This window comes from Chrysochloris asiatica, unplaced genomic scaffold, assembly GCF_000296735.1.
Source record: "Chrysochloris asiatica unplaced genomic scaffold, ChrAsi1.0 scaffold00120, whole genome shotgun sequence".
In the NCBI taxonomy this organism is placed as follows: Eukaryota; Metazoa; Chordata; class Mammalia; order Afrosoricida; family Chrysochloridae; genus Chrysochloris; species Chrysochloris asiatica.
In genome coordinates this window covers 5,131,713-5,139,177 of record NW_006408638.1, presented here as the reverse complement: position 1 = coordinate 5,139,177, position 7,465 = coordinate 5,131,713, and positions in this window count along the sequence as shown.

The window sequence follows — 7,465 nt, the reverse complement described above, 5'->3', positions numbered from 1 at the left end:
GACATTTTTCTAAAAGAGCAGTTTCTATCATCTCTATTCTAACCATCTTTGACATTTTTCTAAAAGAGCAGTTTCTATCATCTCTATTCTAACCACTTTTTAATTTTTATGACATTATACTGTTTCTTTCTCTTTGCTATCTATCTTCTTCAGTGGAGTGCTAGCTTCTTTAAGACAGGGATTTTGTCTGGTTTGTTCACTGCCTTATCATCAGCACATAGCAAGCAGTCAAAAATTCTTTTTTTTCAAATGAACAAATGAATCCTGGAAATTAGTAAGAAAAGGAGAGATTCAGCAATAATGAGTCATGGCAGATTCTATTCCAGCAAGGTGTTGCCAAGTTGTTTGCTGTCTAAGCCACCAAAAGCTGCCAGGCCCCCAATGTGTGTACATGCACACAAGTTGGAAAAAAGGAGTCTGGGTAAAACTTAAGGGTTTCACAGATCACTATAGGGGATTTTTTTTTTTTTCCCACATCCTCATACATGCAGAAGGGACAGAATCATGCTCAATTATTGTGATAATTATCTTCAAAAGTGCCAACAGGGAAAACCAACAAAAGCTAGTGTGAGTGTGCAGAAATTGAAACCCTCATCCATTGCTGATGGAATTGCAAAATCATGCCACCAATATGGAAAACAGTTGGTAGTTCCTCAAAAAGTTAAATATAATTACTATATGAACCAACAATTCCATTCCTAGGTATCTACCCAAAATATTTTAAAGAAGGAAAGCAAACAGATACCTGTACATCAGTGTTCACTGCAGCATGAATCACAGTAGCCAAAAGATGGAAACAACCTAAATGTTCATCCATTAATGAATGGATTAACAACACATGATGTATTCATGCAATAGAATATTACTCTGCCATAAAGAGAATCAAGTCCTATTACATGCTACAACATAAATGAACCTGGAAAACATTATGCTGAGTGAAATGTCAGTCACAAAAGCACAAGCATTGTATGATCCCACTTATATGAAATATCTAAAGTAGGCAAGCATATAGGATCAAACTAATTAGTGGTTACCACTGGCAAGAGGAAGAGGGTAGATGTTTCTTTTAAGAATGATAGAATGGGAAAAAAAAAAGAATGATAGAATGATTTGTCAAATGGATAGTTCTGATGAGTGTACAACATGATGAACATTAGGTCACTGAATTGCACATGTAAAAGATGTTACATTAGTTTATGCTGTATTTGATATACTTTTACCACAATAAACCACTTTTTAATATAATACAATAGTAATTTAATTAAAAGAAAATCATATAATATTAGGTTAAAATGTTATCATTGTTAAGTGCTGTCAAGTTGGTTCTGACTCATAAAGAACCTTGGACAGGGTGTCCAAGGAGAACTTGGTCAGTTTAAACTACTGACCTTGCAGTTAGCAGTCCAGGTTAGAATAGAATGTTAAAATTTTCAAAAACAGAGAAAAGTATAATTTCTAATCCCTCACTTGGCCAGTCCAAAGTTTCCGTGTTTTATCAAATATAGTAAATCATCCACACAGTGTTTTAAGCCCTCTTTCTCCATTTATCCTCCAGGGAGACAACAGCTACCATTCTACTTCATGTGTACCTTTAATATCATTAATAAATTATAAAATCACTCATTTCATCTGTTTAATCCAAACTCTGCTCAGTTTGAGATGAAATGCTGCAATTCTCCTTTCTTTTTTTATTCAATGGTAGTGATTTGCCAAGCATTGAAGCATCTCATTACCTGTCCAAATATCGGTTTAAGTCTGCCACCTAGAGGAGAATAATCAGAATGCCTTGACAGTAATGAATTGTGCTAAATTCATAATTCTTTAAATTGACTTTTCTGGGGAACTGTCTCTTTCTATTTTGTATGATTCTGTATTGTTTAAAAGTATGCTGTATATTACTTGTAAAGTTAAAAGTTTCATTTGTGTGTGAAAATATATTAAATGACAATGCCATTGTTCATTTAAGTGAGTAATGTACAGCAGTTTCTTGCCTAAAAACAAAACAAAACCCATTGCAGTGGAGTCGATGCTGACTCATAAAAGACCTTTAGGGCTGAATAGAACTGCCTCAGGAGGTTTCCAAGACTGTAAATGTTTACATAAGCAGACTACCACATCATTCTCTCCAGGAGCTGGTGTTAGCAGTCAAGTGCCTATCCACTGAGCCAGCAGGATTCCTTATGACTAATTAATTCAAATTGTACTGGAAATTTTGTTTACAGTCACAACTTCAACCTCTACATAAGCACTGGACTTGAAACCACAAGGTCCGAGGTTAGAGCCCACCAGATAAAGAAAAAGGATCAAGAGGAACAGGGTGGTCAGCAATGTCAGATGTTATCAGAAAATCTAATAATTTTTATAGAATTTGACAGTAAGTCTCCTAATACTGCTGTAATAAAAAATAAGTGGTGACTTGAAAGAACAAAAATTTATTTTTTCACAGTTCTGTACTCTAGAAGTTCAAATTCAGGGTATTGGCTTTAGGAAATCTTATGTTGTTATTGTTATATGTCTTCAAGTAGGTTCTGACACACAGGGTTTTAGAGGATTTCTTGGAGGATTTGAACCACCAACCTTGATGTTTGTAGTCCTGTGCTTATCCTACAGCACTACACCAGGACTCCCAGCTAATCCTATTTTTGTTGCTCCTCTTGTCAGATGCCATCCAATCAGTTCGAACTCATAGCGACCCTGTGCACAGCAGAACCAACCACTGCCTGGTCCTGTGCCAGCCTCACAGTTGTTACACTTGAGCCCACTGTTGCTGCCACTGTGCCAATTCATGTCCTTGGGGGTTTTCCTTTTTTTCTCTGACCCTCTACATTACTAAGCATGATGTCCTTCTCCAGGGACCAGTCCCTCATAATAACACATCTGAAGAATAAGAGACAAAGCCTCACCATCCTGGCTTCTAGGGAACATTCTGGTGTACTTCTTCCAAAACAGATTTGTTTGTTCTTCTGGAAGTCCATGGTACTTTTAATGTTCTCTACCAACACCATGAATCAAATGCATTCATTTTTTTTACGATATTCTTTATTCATTGTCCAACTTTCACAAGCGTATGAGGGTACTGAAAATACCACAGCTTGGATCCCGAGCACCTTATTCCTCAAACTGACATCTTTGCTCTTCAACACTTTACAAAGGTCTTTTGCAACAGATTTGCTAATGCAATCCATTATTAGATTTCTTCATTGCTGCTTCCATGAGTATGAATTCTGGATCCAAGCAAAGTGAAGTCTTTGATAACTTCAATCATTTCTCCATTTATCATGAAGTTATTTATTGGTCCAGTTGTGAGGATCTTCGTTTTCTTTATTTTGAGGTGAAATCTGTTTGATTTTCATCAGTTAAGTATGTTAAGGCCTCTTTGCTTTCAGCAGGTGTGTCATCTGCATAGAGAAGTTTGTTAATGAGTCATCCTCCAATCCTGATGCCACATTTTTTTTCATTTATCATTCTTGTTAAGTGCCATCAAGTCAGTCCTGACTCATAGTGACCTTGTATAGGGTTTCAGAGGAGCTGCTGGTGGGTTTGAATCATCTACCTTGTGGTTCCAACTGACCTTGTGGTACAGTGCTTATCCTACAAGTGCCATACCACAACTCATATATACAGGGTCACTACTGAGTCAGAAGCAACTAGATAGCACTTAACAACCACAACAACTGGGTACCAAAGGAGTTCTGGTGGTGCTTCAGGTTAGGAATTGGGCTGCTAACCACAAGATCAGAGATTCAAACCCACCAGCCACTACTCAGGATAAAGATGAGGCTGTTGCTTCCATAAATACTTGAAGTCTCAGAAATCCTCAGGGATGTTATTAGTCAGAATTGACTCCATACCAGTGGGTTTTTTGTTTGGTTTGGTTGAGTATCAAGCATGGCACCTATTGGCATATTATGAGGGAAAGTTTGTAAGATGGAAGAGATTCAGGCATGTTTAAAAGCTGTTGGAAAGGAAGCATTAAACTTATACAATAGTTTAGTGATTTAGAAAAATGTTAATGATACAATAAATGAAATGAGCTCATGTTTAATGCACAAGTATGTATACACCTACACACAGACAAAGGAGTTCTAATGGTGTAGAGGGTTAAGCTTTGGGCTGCTAACCACAAGGTCAGCAGTTCAAATCCAGCAGCCACTCCATGGGAGAAAGATGAGGGTTTCTGTTTCTGTAAAGATTTACAGACTTGGAGGCAGGGCTTGACGGCAGATTGGGGAGAAATGCAGTGGCGATCTCTGTCAGAAATAACACAGAATACCAGATGAAGCAGATTCAGGACATGGTCCCAGAACTCTGAACCACATATAAAGGAATATTTAGAAATTTTGAAGGCTTACAGTCAGTGGAATTTGTACCAGAAGCAAGAAATCTAGTGCTTTTGGATCCGCCAGCCTCAGAGACACCTGGAGTGGCCATCTTGGGCAAGACAGAGTGGGGGAAGGATCAGAGCCACTACAGATGCCTGACACCTGAAACCAATCCTCAGTGATAAAGGTGTGGACATTCTTTTTTATTTTATTTTGTTGTCTCTGTTGCTCTCTTCCACCTCCATTCTGATGACTAGAGGGTGTGCCTGAGCTAGAGGACACCGCTAACACATCCGGAGGATTCTACTACACATGAACACAGATCTGGTTAAAATTTAAAGGAACAGTTGCCACTTAAAACCAAACGGCAGCACAAAATGGCCACAGCAGGCCCTGAACTGCTTATCACTAGGGAAAAGGCCTGAACGGGGATTGTGGAGCAAGAGAGAAGCAGATTAAAAAAGAAAAAGGCCAAAAATTAAATCCTGAATTATGTCATAATGACCAACATTGGCATCTTGAAATGTCTCAAGTGGCATAAAAGACAAGAAGCCAAGAGAGGGACATTAAAGCCATACTCATTTAAATACAGAATTTTTTTTTCTTTTCTCTTCTCTTTTCTGTGATTATACACTACAATATCCAGTCTGTCTTTTTTGCTGTTGCTCTTTTAGCTTTGGGTTCCCTCTTTACCTTTAGGGGGCTCTTTCTCTCCCTACATTACCCAAGAATAGATAGCAATTGCGGTCACATAGCCAAGCTACAATCACACCCTATAAAATCCCACTATCCAGGCAAGAACCAATACCAGCTGTCATACACCAGTAGGCAGCCAACACCTGCAACAGTTACTCTGAGTTGAGTAATAAAAACAGTGAAAGAGGAAGCCCATTTCCTGATCACATCTACCTGGAGGCAATAAGAAAGCACAATAAAAATACCAAACCATACATTCATCTAACTATTAAGGTCACAGATAACTACTGAATGTGCCCAAGAAACAGATAATCATCTCTGGTCATGTCCAGAAGCAAGATAAAGTGACTGAGACAAATGATCTGGAGGTAGGCCTAGACTTCATGTTGGAAGGAGAGTAGGCTTTGGAAATGCCTGAGGAAGAATTCAGAAAAAGGATAATGCAATGTATCAAAACACTTTACAATGGAGTTGAGAAAAATAAGGAAGAAATCAGGAAAGCACTATAGGAACAATCAAATAAGATAGATACAGAATTGGAAACAATTCAAATCCTATAAAAAGAGGTCCAAACAATTAATAATAGAATATCAGAAATGGACAATACACTAAAAGAGCGAAGGAGTAGAACTGAAAAGATGGAAGCCAGAACTAATGATCTGGATGACAAATCTATCAATATTACTAAGATAGAAGAGCAAGCAGAAAAAAGGATTAAAAAGATCTGAAGAAGGTCTAAGATTCATATTGGACAACATGAAAAGGAATAACTCGAGAATTATTGGCATTCCAGAATAGGAAGAATCACACACGTCCACAGAGGAGTTAGTTGAAGAGCTTCTGGAAGAAAATTTCCCTAACATCCTGAAAAGCAAAAAGATAAGCACTCAAGAAACTCATGAACCCCAGGAAGGAAAGACCCTAAAAGAAAATCACCAAGACATGTAATGATCAAGCTCTCCAAAATCAAAGATAAAGAAACAATCCTGAAAGCTAGGAAAAAGAAAAGTGTTACATACAAAGGCAAGCAAATCAGATAAAGCTCTGATCTCTCAGCAGAAACCATGTAAGCAAGAAGACAATGGGGAAACATATGTAAAACCCTGAAAGAAAAAAACCTGCCAACCAAAAATCCTCTATCCAGCAAAACTGTCAATCAAATATGGCTGTGCAATCAAAACATTCCAGGATAAACAGAAGCTAAAGGATTTTTGCAAGCTAGCCCTGCACTGCAAAACATCCTAAAGGGAGTTCTGTGGACTGAGAACCAACAAGAACAGACAACAACCAGAGATTGACATATGTGGCAGCACCACCCGAAACTCAATCCACAAATGAAAGAGTCAAGAACAGAACAAAACTATAAGAACAAATTCAGAGGATCTGAAAGGTCAGTCTATGATCAAAACAATTACAATGTGAAAGAAGGTAAACACATAGGATCAGAGATCCAGATGGTGAGAAGGTCAGGTAGATTACAGGATAAAATACACTGCACTAAATGGAGGGAAAAGTTACTGGACTATAAGGTAACCTCAAAGAAAATTAACACTTCACACCATATTAAGAAAATGAAAATCCAAGAACATGGAAACATTAATACTATGAGGAAACTCACAAGAAAGAACACAAAAAGCATGAACTCAGCACAAGAAGACACACAAAACAAAGAAAGCAGCAACACCACAAAAAAAAAAACATAATGGCAGCAATTAATCCATACCTATTGATAGTTACACTGAATGTAAACAGATTAAATGTACGAGTTAAGAGACAGAGGGTGGCAGAATGGATAAGAAAACAAGATCCTTTATTATGCTGTCTGCAAGAGACACATCTTACACACAGAGACAAAAACAGATTAAAAGTGTCAAAGGATGGAAAATATATATATACCAAGCTAATTGCAATCAAAAACAAATAGGGGAGAACAAACAAGATGGCGGATCGGGTGGACATATAGCAGAGAACTCCGCCAACAACAACACAGAATACCCGACCAAGCAGGTTCAGGGGATGGTCCCAGAACTCTGAACCACATGTAAAGGAATACTTAGAAGGTTGGAAGGCTCACAGTTGGGGGAATTTGTGGCAGAAGCAAGAAATCTATTGCTTTCTGGTCTGGGACACTCAGCTGCTCCAAGAGCCGCCATCTTGGGTGAGACCACATGGGGAAAGGATCAGAGCGGCCACAGATGCCTGGCAGAACCACTGAGATAAAGGTGTGGACATCCTTTTCATTTGGTATCTGTTCATTGGTCCCTTGCTGTCTGCGCACCTCCATTTGGGTGACTATAGGGGTGCGTGAGCTAGTGGGCACCCCATCCCCACCCCTCAGAGGGTTCTACTACGCATGCACATAGATCTCCTTGAAATTTAAAGAGACAGTTTCCAAATAAAACCAAACAGCCACAGCCGGCCCTGAACTGTTTCAACTAGAAAAAAGG